The sequence below is a fragment of the Rhinoderma darwinii genome, chromosome 6, assembly GCF_050947455.1.
Source record: "Rhinoderma darwinii isolate aRhiDar2 chromosome 6, aRhiDar2.hap1, whole genome shotgun sequence".
Classification (NCBI taxonomy): Eukaryota; Metazoa; Chordata; class Amphibia; order Anura; family Rhinodermatidae; genus Rhinoderma; species Rhinoderma darwinii.
In genome coordinates this window covers 6,842,616-6,867,103 of record NC_134692.1, presented here as the reverse complement: position 1 = coordinate 6,867,103, position 24,488 = coordinate 6,842,616, and positions in this window count along the sequence as shown.

Here is a 24,488-nt window from a genome sequence, read left to right as displayed (position 1 = left end):
TTCTGTAGCAAGAAAAGCTGGAAATACACAAATATAATTTTGCAGATATGATGTCATATTTGAAGTCTGAATATACTTTTATTAATGGATTCTTTATTTATTGCTTGAACAGCATTACACTTGGTACTCCCTGACATAATTTACTATTAGGCTCCATATTCCCATACAACTTGATTGGGCATATATTCTACACTGTGCCAGAAACTACATTGGCGTATCTGGTCTGCTGATCTGATCTTTAATCAATCTCTCTACTGCAAATGAGGTAAGACTTTCAGTGTGAAGGGATCATCACACATAATGGACAAAACGTTTGGTTTTGCCTGGAATGTATCTTTTCAATCTATAAACAATGAAACAGCAACAACAACAACAACAACAACAACAACATGTATTATTATTTACAAGTTTTCTGATACATAATTACCTTCTCACACTTTATGTACTTTGTATCTTCTCTGACTTTATATTGTTTGATAAACTTGTAAAATGTTCTACGGCTTCTGCTCATATAACTAAAGAGATCACCAATAGGTCAATGTGTGCACTGGGTGAATACTGAACCTTCTCATATGACATCCTCTTCTCAGTTGATACTGGTGGATTGTTTTGCACGGTGCCTTGTTTATGCAATTAATGTAGCTCCATCAATGTGCCATGTAACAGATATCAACAATGTCACCCAGGAAGCCGCCTGCTCAAGTCACAGCATTCAGCGCTACGTCCATAATAAACGGAAGAAGAGCCCCATGGAGAGCAGGTTGGGTATAAACAGTTAAGAGTGGACAATGAATTGATAGCTGCATTCAATTAATTGAAACTTTCCATTGTCACAATACATGTGGCAGTCAACAACTTTGTCAGGTAGGAGACCTTTGGTGTCATGCTGCCATCCTCTAGCACATAAGAAGCCATAACAATGCCAACCACCTGTTACTCAATACTTCCGTAATGAAGGGAATGACACAGGGGGCACAGATGCCAGTCACCTCTTCTCTGCTGCAACAAGTGTTTCTATTGCTATGGAGGAACTGATGGCATAAGTTTAGCAGTTTCCATATCAACAATAAAACCTAATTTTACCTTTTCTAATCAACATTAATTTCAGAAGCTGGAACTGTTCTATGATAAACTCAGAGCAATGCCAAAGGTTGATCGGAGTGAAAGTTTGTGATGATCATTTACTAAAGGATAAAGCAGAATGTCTCATCCCTGCTGTCTGTAATATAGAAGAGAAGAAACAAGTTGTGGCTGGTACTCGATGTACTTTGCCTTCAAATATCGATCTAGAAAAATAGAAAAAACAACCACACAGTCACCAAAAATGGATGGCTGCAAGCCTACCAGGGTCAGGACCAACCCCCCAGATAAATATATTCCAAAATCAGGCGGCACACCCAAGTTTTGCAAATGATAAAAGTGTAATACTTTATCCATACGTCCAATGCCACGTTTCAGCTCTTCCATAGGGTCTCTCACAAGGACTTAAGAAGGCCCTATGAAAAAGCTGAAACATTGCATTGGACGTATGGATAAAGTATTACACTTTTTTTAATTTGCAAAACTTTGGGGTGCTGCCTGATTTTGGAATATATCTTCTATCTATCTATCTATCTATCTAATCTATCTATCTCATATCTATCTATCTATCTCATATCTATCTATCTATCTATCTATCTATCTATCTATCTATCTATCTATCTATCTATCTATCTATCTATCTATCTATCTATCTATCTATCTATCTATCTATCTATCTATCATTCTGTCTAAGCCTTTCCCATCCCCAGCCACAGTAGGACACTTGAAAATGAAGTGAAATTAAGCGCAAACCACAGTATAAGAACAAAAACATTTCTGAACACAGTTCATTAAGAGCTGATAAATATTTAAGCTTCTTAGATTATATTTACTTTAATAAAATCTTAGTCATTGGTAAAAATTGGTAACTGGGTGTAGCATAGAATGTGTTCAGCTGTATAATGGGGTATTATTGCGTAGGCACAAGTATATGGGATACATAGAAAAACAGAACAGGTTTTAAAAATATAAACCAAGCCCAAAGCAATTTCTCACAATTCATCAGTAGAATTATTACTGAATGGAATAATTAGGAAGCCAATTATGTATAGAATATAAGACTCAGAGAAGTAAATGACCCCCTGGTGATAATATAAATCCGAGCTAATTGCATTTTATTTATCGTATTTATGCGATTTTAAAAACTATTGAACCAGAAAAGTTGACTTTGTTCACAAAGTAACTAGCACAGGCAATAATGTTCATATGAACTGCAGCAATGGCAGTAAAATCCCTTGTAAACACATCAATTATAGATGTAGAGGACCAAAATCAATTGTTACAATTAGTGTTTAATGATTTTACAAAAGCACACACACAATAGGATAACATTTCCAGTCCCCTGCTCACTTTTAAGCTTTGCTGTTTAGACTGGTACACAATCAGCAGAGTCATCTCATTAACATTAGAAGGTGGGTTCAGCAGAATCATTATTAGGGGAAAGGTGAGTTAGACAGATGACAACTCTTTGATACTGCCAGAGCCCTAGATTATGTGAGATAAGATCACTACACACTACACACATATATGGCTTTGTATGCAGCTCACCTGCCACTCCCTGGTTTCTGAGGGAGGGGACAGTACACCGTCACTTCCTGAAAGCTGTGCGAGTCTCTTGGCATTTTTCTGATTAACTTTTTAGTCCCATTCATTGCTGCAGCCATAAACCGTACACACTCATGTGCTGTCTATACAGGCAATACAAGAAGAATGTGTGTGTTTCCAATATTGCCACCCCAAAGAAAAAATACCTACCTTTGGATAATATTTTGGTGGGTATGACAATCTAGTGCATATAGGGTCAGCCAAACTGTACCCCAATTGGGTACAGCCACTTGTTTCCCTACCATCAGAAAAACAATTGACCAATCTGGTCACACACTTTTACGAAAGTGCTGGGAACCATAATTGTTGATTGCATCATCCCTAAAACATGTAATATTCCATCTTTTGATGATAATTTTGATAGAGATCTACGAGCTGGCAGCAAAGGTTCTATGACACGGCCCAACAGCGTTGTCCGAAACGCGTAGGCTTACAGAGGATACCCTCCCTCAAATTTCTTATACACCCTGGACTTCATATCACTGGACTTCCTTTTAGAATCTAACAATTAAACTTGGAAAATTGTTTTCCATTTTAAACGCCTCAGCGCTGGATCCTACCTTCTTCCCTTGTTTTCTACTTGATACTCCGTGTGCCGACACGAGGATCCGGGCGCTATCAACGACACACAGGAGTGTGTCAGGTGAGCTGGAGGATTTTTTCTACTTTTCTTGTATGGGGACATATAGTTACTATAATCCCTCATCCCCATACATTTTCATCATGTTGGCAGCACATTTCCCTGTTTACACTGGGGGATGAGCTGCCAACAATGATTATTTTAATGCTGCACAAAAGAGCCGATCAGCTGATGAACGAGCATTTGCTCGGCTGATCCTTACCCTAATTACACTGGGCAATGATCGTGAACGAGCGTCCATATAAACGCTCATTTGCCTGTGTAATAGGACCTTTACACCTTTTCCTAGAATTATAATACCCCGTAGGGCCCTAGATCCCCCATTTTTGATTAGGTTGGATTTTTCCACCATTTAGAGACTGACACAGCACGGTTTATACTGTACAACATCATTGAAATCATTGGTACTTTATTATGAGCAGTTGTTTAGAGATTCAGTTATAATAAACCTCAAGTAAGAAGCTGTAGACACAGAATGGTAGGAGATTTCTAACCAAGACTATGTGCAAAGTTTTACATTTTTATTTCAGATTCATTGGAGTAATAAAATATGGTTGCAAGTTGTGTCTATAAAACATAAAACTCTTGGAGATATATCTGAAACCTTTATTGTAACTTGCTTTTAATCTAACTTGTTGCCTTTTTTCCCTTAGTTTGACCAATTACTTTATTTGGAACTCACATCCAAAATTAAGGTCGTCTACTTGTATCATAACTCCATCTCTGCTCCGTCTAGAATGTGAGCTCTCCGTTACTTACCCTGCGCCACTCAGCCACTCTTTTCATGACAACCGGCAAAGTCATATTGCCTCGTCAGCTGGCGCTCACTGACATCACATTAAACTCCATTTTCTGACACTCACTGACATATTGCTTCATTCCTGTCTTGCAGTTGCCACAACATCAGACAATACTCTAGGGACCATGCCCTTGGATGTAACCTGCAAAAGGGCTATACCATCATGGGGGAGTTAAAGGCTATGTAAACCTTTGATAGGCATTTTTTAATTTAAAAAAAAAAAAAGGTCAGTCAGTGTGATTGGTGCAACTTTATAAATAGATTTTCTAGAAAATGTTTCTACTTTTTGAGATACAGCTGCTATGTATTCACTATAAAGAGCAGCTGTATTGTTCGCTATTCTCTGAATCCGTCAGTCCCGTGAACCTGACGGGTTCAGTTTCAGCAGGTCCTGCCTGTCAGATCCACCTGTAATCTATTACCTTTAATTTATGAACCGCAGGACCTGCTTTAACTGAACCCGTAAGTCCCACGGACCTGTTGGGAACGGGATCTAGCGAACGATACAGCTGCTCTGTCTAGAAAATGCAGAGCAGCTGTATCTCAAACAGTAAAAATAATTAACAAAAACTATTTATAAAGTTGCACCAATGACACTGATTGATCTTTTTATTTTAAAAAAAATGCCTTTCAAAAGGTTTACATTGCCTTTAAGGGTTAAGACATGGGCTTCCTTAGACTTCGCACCCCCAAGATAACTAGGGTCAAGCTGACCATAATATAGAGACTGCACTACCAGCCCCTGAACACACGATATTACACTAAGGGGGAATTTGTTATGTGTTTCATACGCCAATCTTAAACTGAAGTAAAAGGGTAACTTGCCGGCCCGGCCCCCCGCATAATTAACACTAGCCACTTTGAAAAGTGACGAGAGGAGAGAAAAGTTGCACATTTTAGCGTGACTATGGCAGGCATCAAACTTTGCCACTTTTCTTATGCCAGAAAAGTAACAAAAAAAAAATGAATATCAATTCCCTCCAAAAGAGAATATTCATATCGTGCAGCAAAATCGCGCAATGGCAACATTTTTGTTTTTTCCAAAATTTTTCTAAAAATAATGGCAGCAAGATGCGATATGACCACAGCCTGTGAATAGTTTTATATTTTTCCTCTCAAGAAGACATTTCTCTGCCAGAACTTTGATGCCATGGATGCATTGCCGGTAGATGAAGGAGAGGCGCTCTTATTTATTCCAGGCGGACTGACAAGATACAATAAAGAGAAGACGTTCCCTTGGACATTGAAACATTTTCTCATCTTGTTGTTCTTTTCTTTTGTAAGACGTAAACTTATTTTTCAGAAGATGCAAATGTGACTTCACGTGAACTTCTTCCACCCAACCTTATTGATCTCCCACCTCTTGATGTCCATTATGAGAATGATTTGGCTCAGCATCTACTCTGCTAATGTTAAGTTCCATATATCATGAAAGACAGAGGAAGGAAATATTGGGAATCGATGGCGTGTGCAGCTGCTGATGTCTACAGCTGCTCCAGCTTTACATTACACACGTTATTTGTGTTTGTAATTAATTTCCCAGAGTGCATCCAGCTAAGTGGATTAAGCCAGGCAGATAATGCATCTCCTTTGCTTTAAGTTTTTATTGCAAAATATTAACTTTGTAACCAAAGACCTTTTTAATTAATGTAATAGAGACTATGAATAACTATGGCTTATTACTTCAGATCCATCTACCAATAGTAAAATATAATTGCATCCTATTGAATATTTCCTCATCAATTAGCATCGCTGATTTCTGCCTCCCGTATAAAACATCAGGATTAGCAATATGTAGATGTTCTTTATGAGCTCGAGGGGAAAACAAAAATCAATCGCATTTTATTTTCCTTCCATTGATGAGATCTTATTGGCCAATTGAAAAATAATTTCATTCCAATCCAAAATCTACTGGTCTAAGAAGTCACCAATAGTGTAAATAAAATAGAAGCATATGGTATAAATACAGTTCATAATAATAGTGTTGGTGCAGGTGATTACAGTATACAGATGTAGCAGAGTTGAGTATGTAATTTGGCAAAACTCAGTGATATCGTGATGTGTTGATTTTCCACAGGACTATAGGTAGACGCGCTAAACCTAAGTTATAAAGCCTCAGTAAGTTACCGATATGCAGAAAAAGAGACGTACGTAGGTAATATCTATGAATATATTAAAGGCAATGTGTAACCTTATTTTTATGTTATGCGACTGTGTATTATAGTGGCAGTCAACTTGTCCATGCTGCTGCTCGGAGCTGTGAACAACAGTGCAGAGATCTGCTTTAGAGCAGCCAACAAAGGAAGCCATAGTCAAAAAAATGACTAATTAATGTCTACAGGAGATTGTTCTGGGAAACCTCTGACATGTTTAGAGGTTACTGTGCAGGAGAGCATGGGGAGGAGGAGAGCTGTGTCCATCACTTATTAGAAATGGTGGATCCTGTGTTATCTATATGTAGGTGTTACCTGTCGGTGTAATCCTGCCTGAAGTAATAATGAGATGATGGTGAAAAGTGATCTCTACAGAACAGGAAGGAGCCGTCTATTATGAATGGTGGATCCTGTGTTATCTATATATAGGTGTTACCTGTCAGTGTAACCCTGCCTGAAGTAATAATGAGATGGTGGAAAGTGATCTCTACAGAACAGGAAGGGTTAGTTTATTATGAATGGTGGATCCTGTGTTATCTATATATAGGTGTTACCTGTCAGTGTAATCCTGCCTGAAGTAATAATGAGATGGTGAAAACTGATCTCTACAGAACAGGAAGGGTCAGTCTATTATGAATGGTGGATCCTGTGTTATCTATATATAGGTGTTACCTGTCAGTGTAATCCTGCATGAAGTAATAATGAGATGATGGTGAAAAGTGATCTCTACAGAACAGGAAGGAGCCGTCTATTATGAATGGTGGATCCTGTGTTATTTATATATAGGTGTTACCTGTCAGTGTAATCCTGCCTGAAGTAATATAGAGATGGTGAAAAGTAATCTCTACAGAACAGGAAGGGTTAGTCTATTATGAATGGTGGATCCTGTGTTATCTATATATAGGTGTTACCTGTCAGTGTAATCCTGCCTGAAGTAATAATGAGATGGTGAAAACTGATCTCTACAGAACAGGAAGGGTCAGTCTATTATGAATGGTGGATCCTGTGTTATCTATATATAGGTGTTACCTGTCAGTGTAATCCTGCATGAAGTAATAATGAGATGATGGTGAAAAGTGATCTCTACAGAACAGGAAGGAGCCGTCTATTATGAATGGTTGATCCTGTGTTATTTATATATAGGAGTTACCTGTCAGTGTAATCCTGCCTGAAGTAATATAGAGATGGTAAAAAGTAATCTCTACAGAACAGGAAGGGTTAGTCTATTATGAATGGTGGATCCTGTGTTATCTATATATAGGTGTTACCTGTCAGTGTAATCCTGCCTGAAGTAATAATGAGATGGTGGAAAGTAATCTCTACAGAACAGGAAGGGTTAGTCTATTATGAATGGTGGATCCTGTGTTATCTATATATAGGTGTTACCTGTCAGTGTAATCCTGCCTGAAGTAATAATGAGATGGTGAAAACTGATCTCTACAGAACAGGAAGGGTCAGTCTATTATGAATGGTGGATCCTGTGTTATCTATATATAGGTGTTACCTGTCAGTGTAATCCTGCCTGAAGTAATAATGAGATGATGGTGAAAAGTGATCTCTACAGAACAGGAAGGAGCCGTCTATTATGAATGGTGGATCCTGTGTTATTTATATATAGGTGTTACCTGTCAGTGTAATCCTGCCTGAAGTAATAATGAGATGGTGAAAAGTAATCTCTACAGAACAGGAAGGGTTAGTCTATTATGAATGGTGCATCCTGTGTTATCTATATATAGGTGTTACCTGTCAGTGTAATCCTGCCTGAAGTAATAATGAGATGGTGAAAAGTGATCTCTACAGAACAGGAAGGGTCAGTCTATTATGAATGGTGGATCGTGTGTTATCTATATATAGGTGTTACCTGTCAGTGTAATCCTGCCTGAAGTAATAATGAGATGGTGAAAAGTAATCTCTACAGAACAGGAAGGGTTAGTCTATTATGAATGGTGGATCCTGTGTTATCTATATATAGGTGTTACCTGTCAGTGTAATCCTGCCTGAAGTAATAATGAGATGATGGTGAAAAGTGATCTCTACAGAACAGGAAGGAGCCGTCTATTATGAATGGTGGATCCTGTGTTATTTATATATAGGTGGTACCTGTCAGTGTAATCCTGCCTGAAGTAATAATGAGATGGTGAAAAGTAATCTCTACAGAACAGGAAGGGTTAGTCTATTATGAATGGTGCATCCTGTGTTATATATATATAGGTGTTACCTGTCAGTGTAATCCTGCCTGAAGTAATAATGAGATGGTGAAAAGTGATCTCTACAGAACAGGAAGGGTCAGTCTATTATGAATGGTGGATCCTGTGTTATCTATATATAGGTGTTACCTGTCAGTGTAATCCTGCCTGAAGTAATAATGAGATGGTGAAAAGTAATCTCTACAGAACAGGAAGGGTTAGTCTATTATGAATGGTGGATCCTGTGTTATCTATATATAGGTGTTACCTGTCAGTGTAATCCTGCCTGAAGTAATAATGAGATGGTGAAAAGTGATCTCTACAGAACAGGAAGGGTCAGTCTATTATGAATGGTGGATCCGGTGTTATCTATAAATAGATATCTGTAAATACATAACTTTTTATTTATAGAAAGATATGTACTTATAGATAACACAGGATCCACCATTCATAATAGATGGCTCCTTACTGTTCTGTAGAGATCACTTTTCACCATCATCTCATTATCACTTCAGGCAGGATTACACTGACAGGTAACACATATATATATATAGATAACACAGGATCCACCATTCATAGTAGACTGATTAATATATATATATATATATATATATATATATATATATATATATATATATATATATATATATATATATATATATATATATATATATATAGATGTCAGTGTATTCCTGCCTGTCATGATAACTTTTTTTCAATCCATTTGTTACATAAAAAGTTGATTTAAACAATTGGTCTTTTCTGTCAAGAAATTCCCTTTGAGGGTTTCCAGTTCTGACAACCGATGTCTTCGAATTCCTACTCGTATACCAATCAAATTCCAGTGTCAGATAAAAATTCTAGATCAGTGTGAAATTTTCTAAGTCTTAAATAGTTTAGAAGACCATAGTTTTCTTCTATAATTAATCATATCTGTCCACAACTATAGGCAGGCAACAGTGTTACTCTCCGCGCCCCGATCCAGTGCCGCTTTCCTGTTTGCAGCCTCTGGCTTTCTGTACACAGCCACGGCTGCATCTGGGAAAAGGGAAACTAAAGGCTGCTGGAAGGTGAGGAACATGCAACTTTCCCCAGTAAGATATATTACAACGCTTCATGTATTCACATTTATTACTGATTTATGATTTAAGAAATATGCTTCAATGCAAACAGTGGCCTATCTATCTTCCCGTTGGCAAGTTTTTTCACTCCAAATTGCAGGTTTAAATTTCTCTTTTTAGAAATAAAATGACTTCAATAAGACGGCGGATGAGGCATCATTATGAAGTCCTATCTGTGGCTGCAATTGTGCTCGGCTGATTTGTGAGATCTGCCTTGAAACGTTCTCTGCTCAGTATTATCTTTAACACAATCCTTTCATAGCGTCCAATATATTAACATGATGAAATATATGGAAATGAGCAACTTGGGGTTTGTCGCATTGTGTGTTCTTTAGTGAACTCGATTATTTTCGGAATCAGAGTTAGGCCTCATTTACACGAGCGTAATATACGCGCGTGCGACGCGCGTGCTTTTCACGCGTGTCGTACGCACCTATATTACTCTATGGGGCAGTGCAGACGATGCGTGAATTTTGCGCAGCGCGAGTGCGTTGCGTAAAACTCACGACATGTTCTATAATCGTGCGTTTTTCAGTGGGTGCGTGAAAACCACGCATGCCGCACAAAAGCACTTCCGTGCGAACTGCGTGATTCGCGCAAGAGCTGGCAAACTGAATGTAAACAGAAAAGCACCACATGCTTTTCTGTTTACAAACATCCGAACGGAGTGTCTTAGACATGAGCGAACCGAACTTTACCGGGTTCGGCCGAACTCGTTTTGACCGAACCCGGCAGGAGACAGTCACTGTGCAGGGTGCTGAAAGAGTTAAACTGGTTCAGCACCCTGGACAGTGACGTCCGATTCCAATATACGTGAACGTGTAAAAAAAAAAAAAAGTTCTGACTTACCGATAACTCCCGGCTTCTTCCTCCAGTCTGACCTCCCGGGATGACAATTCAGTCCAAGTGACAGCTGCAGCCAATCACAAGCCAAGCACAGGCTGCAGCGGTCACATGGACTGCCGCGTCATCCAGGGAGGTGGGGCCAGATGTCAAGAGAGGCGCTTCACCAAGGGTGCGTCACCAAGGACGCGTCACCAAGGCAACGGCCGGGAAGTTCTCGGTAAGTACGAGCCTATTTTTTTTTAAACAGGTTACGCGATATGGTGATCGGAATGCACTGTCGAGGGTGCTGAAAGAGTTAACTCTTTCAGCACCATCGACAGTGACTGACGTCGACTAGCCTCATCTCTATGATGGCGGCTGCGCGAAAATCACGCAGCCGCGCATCAGACACGGATGACACACGGAGCTGTCAACTGCCTTTTGCGCACGCAAAACGCTGCGTTTTTTGCGCGCGCAAAACGCACACGCTCGTGTAAATGAGGCCTTAATTGTTGTCTGAATATCTACCAACCTCCGCATGGCATCTGAAAAGACCAAAGACTTCCAGCACTGGTCACATCTTTATTCAACTAATCACACCCGGCAAATTCATTCCTAATTTAGAATTATATAAAAGATGAGGAACAAACCGATAAGTGATTATTTTCTATATGTTATATTGGCTTATTAATACAGGGAATCCCATACATAGTTAACCTCATATCCAATTTATGTAACTAGTAAAAGCCATCCAGGTGTCTCCAGCGTGTGCTTACCGCTTGCCGTCATACTAGCCGCTGTTGAGAAGGTGTTCCCTCAAACCGCCGTACAGTTGCAGCGGGGTGATCAGAGCTAGAGTCAATCTCTGCCGATTAACCCCTTAGATGTTGCAATCAATAGCGACAGTGGTATCTAAGGGATTAGAACCCTATAGACACCCCTGCGGGCCATTGATGGCTGCTATGGCAACCAGAAACCTAATAATGACCTCCAGGTCTGCCATCTATGGAACGTAAAGTGTAAAACTGGCATAATACAGTGCAATATATACATTTTGATTGTATATTGATTGACAGCGATGAACTCCTTATGTGTAGGCACGTAAGTATTGCAGTGTACTATACCAGCGATCAAGTAGTTGGAGTTTTTAAATCCCTAGGGGGACTAAAAAATAAAAAAAAGTCCAAAAAACAAAAGTAAGTTTTTATTATTAGAAAAATGCTAACTTTTTTTATCCCCAATGTTGAATGCTGTAAAAAGTCACACGTACCCCAAAATCATACCAATAAAAACTACAGCCCCTCAAAAAGGCCCAGAGTGTGTTCCAAAAGGGGGGATAAGAATGGACACTATTTAGCAATGCGACATCTTCCCCCGAAAAACCTGCCATGTGCAGAAAGGATCGGTTCAAAGGGTACCACACATCTATGGATTATTGTTATTTACACTATTATTATACCCTCTTATTATGCCCTGATGTAATCCACACAGTTTAAATATGACCCCACATCATAAACTGATATACCAGTAATACCTCAAACACAACTAATACCATTCAAAATTCGCTATCCAAAACTGCTCCTTCTCTTCTGAGCCCTGCCGGGGGCCCAAACGGCAGTTTAAGTCCACATGCACATCCGCATGTCAAAAAGGTGACAAGACGCCCGAAACGTATTCCAGTAAAATCTGCACTTCAAAAGCCAAATGCCTTCTGAGCCCTGCCATCTGCCCAAACAGCAGTTTATGACCACATATGGGGTAGTGTCGCACTCAGGAAATATTGTATAACAGATTATGGGATGTATTTTCTCCTATAGTTCTTGTGAAAATTTACATTTTTGAACTAAAACTACAATTTTATTGGGAAAAACATAATTTTATATTTTCACAGCCCAATTCTAATAAAATCTTTGAAGCACCTGTAGGGCAAAATGTTTACTACACCCCTAGGTGAATGCCTTCAGGGGTGTAGCTTCTAAAATAGTCACATTTGGGGGTTTTCACGGTTTCGATACCTTAGGGGCTTTGCAAATGCGACATAACACCCAGAAACCAATCTAGCAAAATCTGCGCTCTGAAATCCAAAATGCGCTCCTTCCCTTCTTTTTCTCCTATTTTTGACTTGAAAATTAAAAATCTTGACCTTAAACGAAAAAATTATTGGAAAATGTAATTTTACTTTACAGGGCCCAATTTTAATAAAATCTCTGGAACACCTTTGGGGCCAAAATGATCCCTATACCCCTAGATAAATTCCTTGAGGGCATGGCTCATATGCAGCCCTACAAGGAGGAATGGAAACGAGTAGAAAGATAAAAGTTACAGATTCGGAATCATCGCCTTCAACGCTATTTATTGATTACTGTAGTTCAAGGGGATCTTGGAGGAGACCGTCTCTTTAAAGGCTATGTACACCTTAGAAACTTTTTAAAAAATAAAGTAAAATTGTGTATCAGTGTGTTTGGTCCAACTCTGTAATTACTTTTTATTAAAAATTATTTTTACTTTTTGAGAAACAGCTGCTTTGTATCTTGTATATAGAGCAGCTGTATCGTGCACGAAGACCTCAATCCGTCAGGTCCGTGGAACTGATATGTTTAGTCAGTGTCAGACTGGAGTACCTTGGGCCCACCAGAGGAAATAATTCTCGGGGCCCACCCATCAGCTATATAGAAATAATGTGACCACGCCTAATTGTGTAGTAAAACGTGTGTAGTAAACCAAAGACCAATATTACCAACATACAGTGACCATATAGTGCTAGACACCAGTCCTACACAAGCGCTCTGCAGACCAGAGAACTGACAGGAGTTTTTCCATCTTAGACATTTATGGCATATCCACAGGAAATGCCACAAATGTCTGATAGATACGAGCCCCAGCTCTGGGACCTGCACCTATATCAATAACTGACCGCAGAATCCAGGCGGAGACCAGTAGAGTGAGGATCACGACCCTCAGTCCATGGTCTCCGTCTGGATACTGCGGTCAGTTCATGATATACGTACAGGACATTTAAGGCATAATGTCTAAGATGGGAAAACTATTTAAAACAAACCAGTGAAATCCAGTGACGTCTTCTCAGATCGGAGTCGCTCACTTTTCCTTTTCTTCGTCATCCGGCCCAGATATCCCTGACGCCTTCTCCAGACTACGAATCGCCTCTGCAGAATGTGCAACACAAACATCTTTGGCTTCTTGCTTGTACAGCATCTCCCCACCCTCCACAAAACCTGCACCATCTATAGTGCCCCACATGGAAATAATGCCCCCTCGGTGACACACACTATAATAGTACCCCCCTGTATGCCCCACAATAATAATAGTGCCACACACAGCTCCCTATAGATAGTGCTATTCAGCCCCCCTCTTGCACGTTCTGCCACACACAGCCCCCCTCTTGTACGTGCTGCCACACACAGCCCCCCTCTTGTACGTGCTCCCACACACAGCCCCCCCTTGTACATGCTGCCACAAACAGCCTCCCCTCTTGCACGTTCTGCCACACAGAGCCCCCCTCTTGTACGTGCTGCCACACACATCCCCCCTCTTGTACGTGCTGCCACACACAGCCCCCCCTCTTGTATGTGCTGCCACACAGCCCCCCCTCTTGTACGTGCTGCCACACACAGCCCCCCTCTTGTATGCGCTGCCACACACAGCCCCCCCTCTTGTGCGTGCTGCTACACACAGCCCCCCTCTTGTACGTGCTGCCACACACAGCCCCCCTCTTGTACGTGCTGCCACACACAGCCCCCCTCTTGTATGTGCTGCCACACACAGCCCCCCCTCTTGTATGTGCTGCCACACAGCCCCCCTCTTGTACGTGCTGCCACACACAGCCCCCCTCTTGTATGCGCTGCCACACACAGCCCCCCCTCTTGTCCGTGCTGCTACACACAGCTCCCCTCTTGTACGTGCCACCACACACACAGCCCCCCTGTACATAGTGCCACACAGAACACCCCCCTGTACATAGTGCCACACAGACCCGCAAACACCCAATTTTTTTTTACTTACCTAGCCCCGTTACCGTGACAGACCGAGCTGCTTAACAGTCTCGGTACACCAAGACAAGACCCTTGTGTAGGCCAGTGTGATGCAGTGACGTCATCACACCAGCCTGCACAGGGATACTTCCCAGCGCCTTATAGCCACGTTAGGCCTGCAGCCTATAGTATTCAATTGTCCAGAGGACGCAGACAGAATTGAATGTGGCAGTTTATAGCACCGGGGCCCCCCGTGCTAGCAACGCCACAGGGCACAAGGGTAAGAGTAAGTAGCGGGGCAGGGAGACAATGTCGCTATGCTATGCTGCCGGCTAAAAGCAGCTCGCTACCTGGGCCCACTGGAGTATCCTCAGTTCCTCTGGTGGGCCAGTCCGACGCTGTGTTCAGTGAGAGCGTGTTCTGCGTGTCTCTGACCTTAGATATGATTAATAACAGCTCGATCCTGCCTGACAGGCACGTAGGACTCGCTGACACTGAACCCGTCAGTCCTGCGGACGATACAGCTGCTCTGTACACCGCATACAAAGCAGCTGTATCTCAAAATATAAAAATATTTTTTTTCACAAAATGTAAATACAACGTTGCCTCATACACATGATTAGATTATTTTTTAAAAAAAAAAAGTTTTCAAAGATGTACAGCCTTTAAGCTGCGTTAGCGTGGACATACGTCCAATATGTTTGTTAAACTTATAATCCACCTTAGAGAACATTAATACTAAAATGTAATATAAGAAGTATTTTTAGGAATTCGCTAGGAGTTTTATTTCAAGAACAGGTGTAAAATACTTAACTTTCCTTCACGACAGAATTTTACGCTTCCCGCTGAACACATTCCCATCTGATGTCTAAATATGTTTCCACACTGATTAACCTCTTTTTAGTCACGAACTTAATTTTTTCCGACTTGACAAATTCAATGTATTTGTACATGGTTTTCTTTTCAACTAAAACCGGAAAAAAAAAACAAAAAAAAGCTTCATCTGCGGGAGAACATTTCTTATGTGGAGATCAATAATTGATTATACCTACTTGGAAGTGGTTGTGTGAATTATTGAATAGTTTCCCTGGTTCACTTTACTATGCAAAGCAAAACTCCTGGTAATTACAAACTAGTTATGGCCGATGGAAAGGTCTAGATAAATGGATTGGTTTTAAACATTGCTCTGGAAAATCATATATTCAGGTTTAATTGCATGGGAAACGATAGAAAAGGATTCACAACATCCTCAACATCCTCCCCAAAATGCCAACACCCATGATTTATGGTGCAAAGTCTATACGTAAAGGGAGCAGTTACACCAAGATCTGTACCAATACGGTTCTAATAAGTGATCTTGCTCTAGCTTCTATATATTATCATGGACTACAGTACGTTATCAGTCAGAGCTTCTAAGGCCCCTTCACGCACAGTATATACAGATGTAGCCAAGTTTATCTTGACTGATACCTTGCTGCAGTGTGATATCACACAACACAAGCCATTGAAAAGACTCAAGTTAAAGTTTCTTGCCACTGTATTTAAGGCTTCGTTCACATCTGTGTCAGGGCTCCATTCATGGGTTCTGTCGGAGCTTTTCATCAAGGGAACCCATGAATGGAGTCCAAACTGAAACAAACGGAAACTAGAGGTTTCCATTTGCATCACCATTGATTCCGTTTGTCACCGTTGTGCAAAGGTTCCGCCGTTTTGATGGAATGAATAGCGCAGTCGACTACGGTATTGATTCCGTCAAAACAACGGAACCCTTACACAGTGGAGACAAACGGAAACCACTTGCACCGGAAATCAATGGTGATGCAAATGGAAACCTATGGTTTCAGTTTGGATTCCGTTCATGGGTTCCCCGGATGGAAAGCTGCGACGGAACCCATGAACAGAGTCCTAACGTAGATGTGAATGAAGCCTAAGGCTCGGTTCACACGACCATGTTACGTCCGTAATGTACGGAACGTATTTCGGCCGGAAGACCCGGACCGAACACAGTGCAGGGAGCCGGGCTCCTAGCATCATAGTGATGTACGACGCTAGGAAAAGGAAGAAAATAAAAATTATGTCCCAGATAAAACATTTATAATAATTTCGCTCCAGGCGCTGCTTGCCACACGCTACGTCCCGATGCCGTCCAGCATCAGGATGTTGTTTAGGCTGTTGCTCACTACGTCCCACTAGATAAATCCAATAGATAGCAGCTGATTAAAAAATCGTTGCACCTTAAATCTACCCCTGCACTCAAGCATCAATTTGTGTGTGAACAGCTCCATTGAAATACATGTGTCCGGGTGACGCCCCTCACAGAGACGTATACTACAGTCGTCTGAATTCGGCCTAAGTGGCATTTTTCCCCAAATACCTAAATGTATAGAATCAGTAATGGTCATTTCTGTTGCAATAACTTGTGTACAACAGCCAAAAGGTGGTCTAACTGTGTCTACGATGTTGTAAGTTGTGGCAAATATAAGGCCTCGTTCACACAGAGTATTTTGCCATATTTTTTTGTCGCGGAAACCGTGGCAAAAAAACGTCCCAAATCGCCTTCTATTGATTTCAATGGGAGGCGGAGGCGTTTTTTTTCTGCCAGCGGAAAAAAACGCTTACTGGAAAAAGAAGCAACATGCCCTTTCTTTGTGCGTTTCCGTCTCTGACCTCCCATTGACACCAATAAGAGGTCAAAGAAAGCGGTTTTCTCTGCGTTTTTTGCCCGTGTCGCTCAATGGCCGTGGCCGAAAAATGCCACCAAAAACGTGGCAAACCGCGTGCAAGCAGGTCAAAATCTGCCTCAAAATTCCAGACGGAATTTTGAGGCAGATTTTTCTGCCTGCAATAAAACTCAGTGTGAACAGGGCCTAATATGTAGCACATGCTGGTGAAGGTTTTCCCTTTGTGGTTTGTAGTGATGACACGGTTGATAAATGTGCCCCCCCCCCATATGTTTTGATATGCAGAATCCGAAAGATCACACCTTCTAATGATGACAGGATTACTGATGTGTGAAGCTGATGTATTCTGGGACGTCTCCAAGATTGACAAACAACAAGAACAATAAATGAAATGTCCAAATATTTGACAAAGAACTGACAGCTCATTATAGTGTTTCCACAAACAGTCGCTTCACATTAGCGTGAGGTTACGGAGACGGTGAACGCTGCAACTTCTGCATGTTCTGTAGCGCGGCTCTTTAACCTGTGGCTCTCCAGCTGATGCAAAACTACAACTCACAGCATCCACAGAGCCACAAACAGCTGGAGAGCCCCAAGTTGGAGACCACTGTTCAATAGTTTAGCAAACAAAAGATTACAAGTGCAAATGTACTGGGAGCCGCAGCAAACGGCCAATAATACAACGGACGGATCTCATACAAATGAAAAGAGAAGCCTTTCATGTCTGATTATCTTGTTTGATCTGCTACAATTTGACACTTTGTAGTTGAATAATTTGTTTTAGTTTGTGTACTATGAAACATTGTATCTTTACTCCGTTACAAGCTGTTGTTCTATTTATTGTGACCTATTTAATCTTAGTATATAAAATCTTGTGATGGTATGGTATGCCTTTCCTTTTACTTCTCCCATCACGCATCACATCTCCTTTTAACCTACACCGGTTTTGATATCCATTAATTAATTTTACCTGGAGCCTTCCTCGAAGGACCACCCTTGTACCTGCTACCATACTTCCTGTACATTTGACCTTTGTAAGAAGAAGGGTCTTCACGTCAGTCATTCATTTATTGATTATTGTTAAAATACTTTTTTCTCTTCTCAGGCGTTTGGTAGCAGCCCGGTCAATATACTGAATTACTGCAGCCCTTTACTTCCTCCCTGCTGACGTCAGCTCCTGTAGCAGATTCATATAAACAGATAATGATATGACTAAAATATTAATATCTGAGCTGTCTGAGTGTCTGTAGAGGGAACTTGCTTAAAGAGAACCTGTCACCTGCCATCTATGTAGAGCTGAGTGCATCATGTAATAGGCACCGCTGCGCAAACCTGGTTTTACTTTACTTTTTTTTTCTACCCTCCTCCGTTATTTAGATATCGCTGCCGTTATATTGGCGCCCGATATGTAAATAACCCCCTGAACTGTCAATGGGGCGTTTCTTTATTTCTAAATGGCATGGGGGGCGTGTTACTTACCGCTCTGACACTGTCCAATCAGCTACGGCCAGTGTGAGAGCGGCTTGTGCTGTGTGATCTCTCTCGTGAGATCACACAGTCTTGTTCTGCATCTCAGACGTCTCCCGACAATACTCCCGCCGCCATGGAACAGAAGACAAGAGGAAGATCTACTCACATCCAGTATCGTCGGGAGTGGCGACAACTGAGGAGTGCGCCCATGCGTGATAACGCATGCTCTCTGTAGAACGACAAGACTGTGTGATCTCGCGAGAGAGATCACACAGCACAAGCCGCTCTCACACTGTCTGTAGCTGATTGGACAGTGTCAGAGCGGTAAGTAACACGCCCCCCATGCCATTTAGAATAAAAGAAACGCCACTTTGACAGTTCAGGGGGTTATTTACATATCGGGCTCCAAATATAACAGGATAGAAAAAAAAGATGTAAAGTGAGACAGGGTTTGTGCAGCAGCGCCTTTTACATGCTGCACTCAGCTCCACATGGATGGGCAGGAGGAAAGTTCTCTTTAACGTCATGTGATTACAGCAGCCTCAGCAAGGATTCAAGCAAGCAGTGTTTAGTGCGTGCGAGGAGTGTGACCTCAGGTGCGTACCTACAGGGAAGCGGAGGAAGGAAAAGCAGCAAGAGTTGTGTGAACTTGCAGAAAGAGTGCACAGTAAGGGTATGTTCACACGGCCTGTTTTCAGCTGTTTCTCAGGCCGTAAACAGCCCCGGAAAACGGCTAAAAATACGGAGGCTGAACGCCTCCAAACATCCGCCCATTGATTTAGATTGGAAAAACTGCATTCTTTTATGCTGTTGTTTGAAAAAACGGCCCATAAAAAACGCTCCTGTAAAAAGACGTGCATGTCACTTCTTGAGCCGTTTTTGGAGCCGTTTTCATTGGGTCAATAGAAAAGCAGCTCCAAAAACAGCCGCAAAAAATGCCTGATGCATAAAAGACGGCTGAAAGTTAGAGGCTGTTTTTCCTTGAAGAGCTCCGTATTTTACAGCCGTTTTTTGTTAAGCGTGTGAACATGGCCTAACCAGGCTGCATCTCTTCTGTGACATGGTAGACACTGAAACTTCCTTTTAGTAAATTAGGTAGAAGGGGTCGTCTGCAGCTTCGAAGGGAAAGACTTATAAATATTCAAGGGACCTGGGAAGTGTTTATTTCACTGGAGACATCATTCAAGTTACAATCACCCCTAAAGTTAGTGTCATAATGCGGCATCCTGAGGCTCGATAACTGAGAGTCTAAAGCAACGCCCGCTGTATTATACAATGATTTACTTACTTAGACAAATTCTCAAAGTGAATGTAAGACACCAAATCAATGTTATTGTAACTCTTTATGAGCCTCTTAAATGTAACAATTTGTATTCAAATAATAAAGAACTTTACCGGCACCGGATACAATGTTTCAATCTGAGCTCATGTATCTGTTCACCAACAAGGACCTTTCAACCTAAAATACAATTACCAAACCTCTCGGCAGAGTTGTGCGGGGGAGGACGTTACCGCTGATAGAAAGCATCAGTTTGATATCATATTTTTTTATATTATTTAAACCATTTCCTTTTATAGCAGGAAAAAAAAAAAGAGAAATCACTTATGTGGAGTCCGATTATTTATTAAATGTAATTTTGAGCACGGCTTCTCGCGAGCACGCTGGGTGATAAGATACAGCGATTGTGCGCTGCTAACAACTTCATATATAATTGGATTTAAGTAAAAAGCTACAGCAAACCTTAACTGCAGGCGCCTGCGGACGCTGGGAACAGAAATGCTGGTGTTGTCACCGACCTACAGCAATCCGAATATGAACATATAGCGTTTGTCTTGTGTCTCCAGTGATCGGTTTGTCTAGAATATAAGGAACAAATATACAGTTAGGACATTATGTGAAATTGTCCTGAGGGTCCGGCTGCTCAATAATGATACCGGGAGGCTTTGTCTGGTCAGAGAACTACAGTACTAGTCCAAGGGGGTGTGCAGGGAGGATGGGGAGCCTCATATGGCACTGGGGCCTCGTTAATGCGGATCCTGATTTCCCAACCTTATGCTAATTAAATGATATACTGAATTCCTGCCAATGTCCCAGAATGCAATAGATCTGTGCAATGTCTGATGCAATTCAGGTGGCTGCGGATTGGTTGCAGTTATTGGGGTGCAAACCAGATTTAAGAGTGTGATTTTACATGGGCTCCACGGAAGTCACAAGTCACATTTGTATGGGCACTACTGTGGTTGGCACGTGTTTAGGGGCAGTTCTCTGGATGATGCATTTGTATGGGGCACTACTGTGTTTTTTTTTTGGGGGGGGGGGGGGTTTACAGGCAGTATTCTGGCTGACACATTTGTTTGGGCAGTTTTATGGTTGACATTTTGTATGGCCACTACCATGGTTGGCACATTTTATGGGGCAGTTCTCTGAAAACACATTTGTACAGGGAGTACCCTTGTTAACATTCGTACGGGCAGGGCTGTGGTTGGTACATTAGTGGGCAGTTCTCTGGGTGGTACATTTATACGGCTGGCACATTTGCATGAGCACCTTAGTGGTAATTACTCTGTGGACACTGCTATTGTAATGGATCTGCCAGGCACTTCTGTGTATACGCCCATGGGTAATCAGTCTTCACCTGAGTCTATGTCTCTGAGACTGACTCCATCTTCCACCACTCAGGATGGCAGGCTTAGAAGTGGGAGAGCCTATCACAGCCTGGCCAGACGGAGCTAGTTCCGCCCTCTGTCTATTTATACCTGCCTTTCCTGTTCCTCCTTTGCTTGTGATTCTTCTCGTGTGGTTTCCTGGCCCTGCTGCAGCTCCTAGCTATTTGACCTTGCTTCATACTGACCCCGGCTTTCTGACTACTCTCCTGCTCTGCGTTTGGTACCTCGTACATTCCTGGTTTGACTTGGCTTGTTCACCTCTCTTGTTGCTCACGGTGTTGCCGTGGGCAACTGCCCCATTTCCCTTTGCTTGTGTCCCCTTGTCCGTTTGTCTGTCGTGCACCTACTGAGCATAGGGACCGTCGCCCAGTTGTACCCCGTCGCCTAGGGTGGGTCGTTGCAAGTAGGCAGGGACTGAGTGGTGGGTAGATTAGGGCTCACTGTCTGTTTCCCTACCCCCCTGTCACTACAGCTATGTAATGGGAATTACTTATTGCTATTCGGCTGGCACAACATCATGGTAATTGAATCTAGCAGGCACAGTGGTAGCGTTATGATGTAGTGTTATTACTGTGCTATGGGCAGGTGCGGATCTAGATGGAGGATAGACCACCAGGGGAGACCGAGGTGGAGATGGGAACGAAGAGGCGCAATCATTTATTATCAATGGATAATAGGAAAGGTGTAGAGATCGAGTTTGTTCTCACCTTTTTGGGTTGTACTAGAAGGTACAACTCTCTGTAAAGTTTTTTTCCGCAGAGGGGTGCACGTAGTCTGTGGCAACGTACTCGGATCACGGGTCCACCGTGCCGAGTGTCGCCTGCAGGGGTTCCTCATGCAGAAAACAGTGGGAAAAAGAAGGGTTGGGAGCGCATCTGGGCCCTTCTTATTACTGCGCTGGCTCTGCTCTTTGGTCTACACTACGTCATGGCAGGTAGTGTGGTCACGGTGTGGACAGTCAACTATAAGCAATACTATTCATGGTGTCACGTGCCCTTGGCATTCCTAGTTTTAGTGCAAGATTGTTATAACAATGGTTTGATTTGGGGGTGTGGCCACTACAATTGTGGGTGGGGCATAATGCAAAAAAGTGGCTACTATGTATATTTATATACCTCCATGATTAAGGATTATTAATGGTCCCCCAATAATTACCAACAATAAATGGCCTGCCCAGCAATCAGCTAACGAATCACTGGAGAAACTGAGCAGCCAGACACGTAGAAGAACACGGCCCCCATTCAAATAAAATGGCTTGTCCTCCAAAACAGAATCTGCTCATTATTCGGGACCCCTCCTCTATGGCACCCACATGTCCTGAAGGGCTTAAGGATGGGGATTGTCTTAATGGGACAATACCAGTAAGATAGGTGACTTTGTGAATTTACATAAATGCACGGCTTACAATTAAAGCTGCAGATTTTATTTTAAGTTCGTAAAAGTTAGATTTGGAACTAAAGGAAAAGGATAACGTCAGCACTTAGTGATCGTGTAGCATAAAGTTCACCTGAGGTGTAATATCGGTTCCTCCATGTTACTCCCCATGCAACCAATCGCGCTGTCAGTCCTTTATATCTTTAGGTTTTCATGCATTTAAAATGCACATTAGGAAAGGCCAGAAGACGGTTACAGTAGACGAAATTCATGAAGCCATTTAAATGCAGCACAACAGGTGAGTGATATATGGAGGTTGGGAAGAATAATGCAATGTACTGAATGTAAATAACCCTTAGTAGATCTGAGCCCCGTACGTCCCGCTGAACTCCATACAACTGACGGCGTCCTGGAAAAGAAGCAACGGCTACGAAGAATCTTCAGAGATAACAGACATCACGCGGTGATCCTCAGCATCTTATCGATGGACGTGAACAAAAAATGGAACCAAAAGTTGTGTCATTATCAAGTAAAGCTTAGATTATCGGCCACGATATAGTAAACAGCAAGAGCAGAATATTACAGCCTAGAATCCAAAATCTGCATGGTAAACATTGTTCCCAGTCAGAGAGGAGTCAGAAAGATATTTACCTTGTAGGAATTTCATCAATGCGCAAATTCTGTTTTATGAAGTTGTTTGCAACAATGAGGCAGAAATACGGATCAGTATTGAAGAGTTTCAGCTGCAGATGCGGCTCCGTAATAGAAGAGTCGCCAATGGGTGAAGCGTCGCCATTAATCAAGATTTTCTCCGCTCTATTCCCAGTCATAGGAAAAGCTCCATCCTGTAATGATGCTTTATGGACAGACCGGATATAGGAACAGAGAAGCAGATTCAGGATCTAAGAATTTATTAACTTGGGTAGTGGATCCTTGGACTGCAACCAGAAGCAGCAACGACAACACCACAAGGACGGGGATGTAGAAACAGGTAATGGGGTAACTGAAAAGTCCAGAAACAGGCAGAAGGACCAACAGGCTCAGATGTGGCAAACACCGGAGCGGCAGAGATGAAGCGGATCTCAGACTTAACCAGGAGGAGACCTTGGATGTAACCAGGAGGAGACCTTGGATGTAACCAGGAGGAGACCTTGGACGGAACCAGGAGGAGACCTTGGACGGAACCAGGAGGAGACCTTGGACGGAACCAGGAGATACCGAGAGCAGCAACCAGGCATAGGCACTAGACATGAAACCAGGAGATGCCAGGAACAGAGTCCAGGAGATGCCAGTCAGAACCAGGAGACATCTGGAGCAGCGTCCAGGAGCAGGTGGTGTCACATCGCACGGTTGAGGTCTTGGCACAGGCAGGTACAGGTAACATGAAGCAGGACTGGCACACAAACAGAGTAGGAGATCCAACGCAGTAACCGGGGATCAATACCAAGAGCAAAGGTAACAGGAACTAGAGGCAAGAGGACTGGACGGGGCCACAATCAGGAACAATACACGATCCTCAAGCAATGGCTGATGGGACAGACAGGGTATGTGACAGAGTTCATCAGCAGCATCTAATGGTATGTGCACACAACCTCTTTTCCGACGTAATGGAGGCGTTTTACGCCTCGAATTACGCCTGAAAAGACGGCTCCAATAAGTCGACAAACATCTGCTCATTGCTTGCAATGGGTCTTACGATGTTCTGTGCAGACGAGCTGTCATTTTACGTATCGCTGTCAAAAGACGGCACGTAAAATTACAGCCGCGTCAAAGAAGTGCAGGACACTTCTTGGGACGTAATTGGAGCCGTTTTTCATTGACTCCATTGAAAACCAGCTCCAATTACCTCCGTAAAAGACACCGCGAAAAACGCGAGTACTTGTAAAAACATCTGAAAT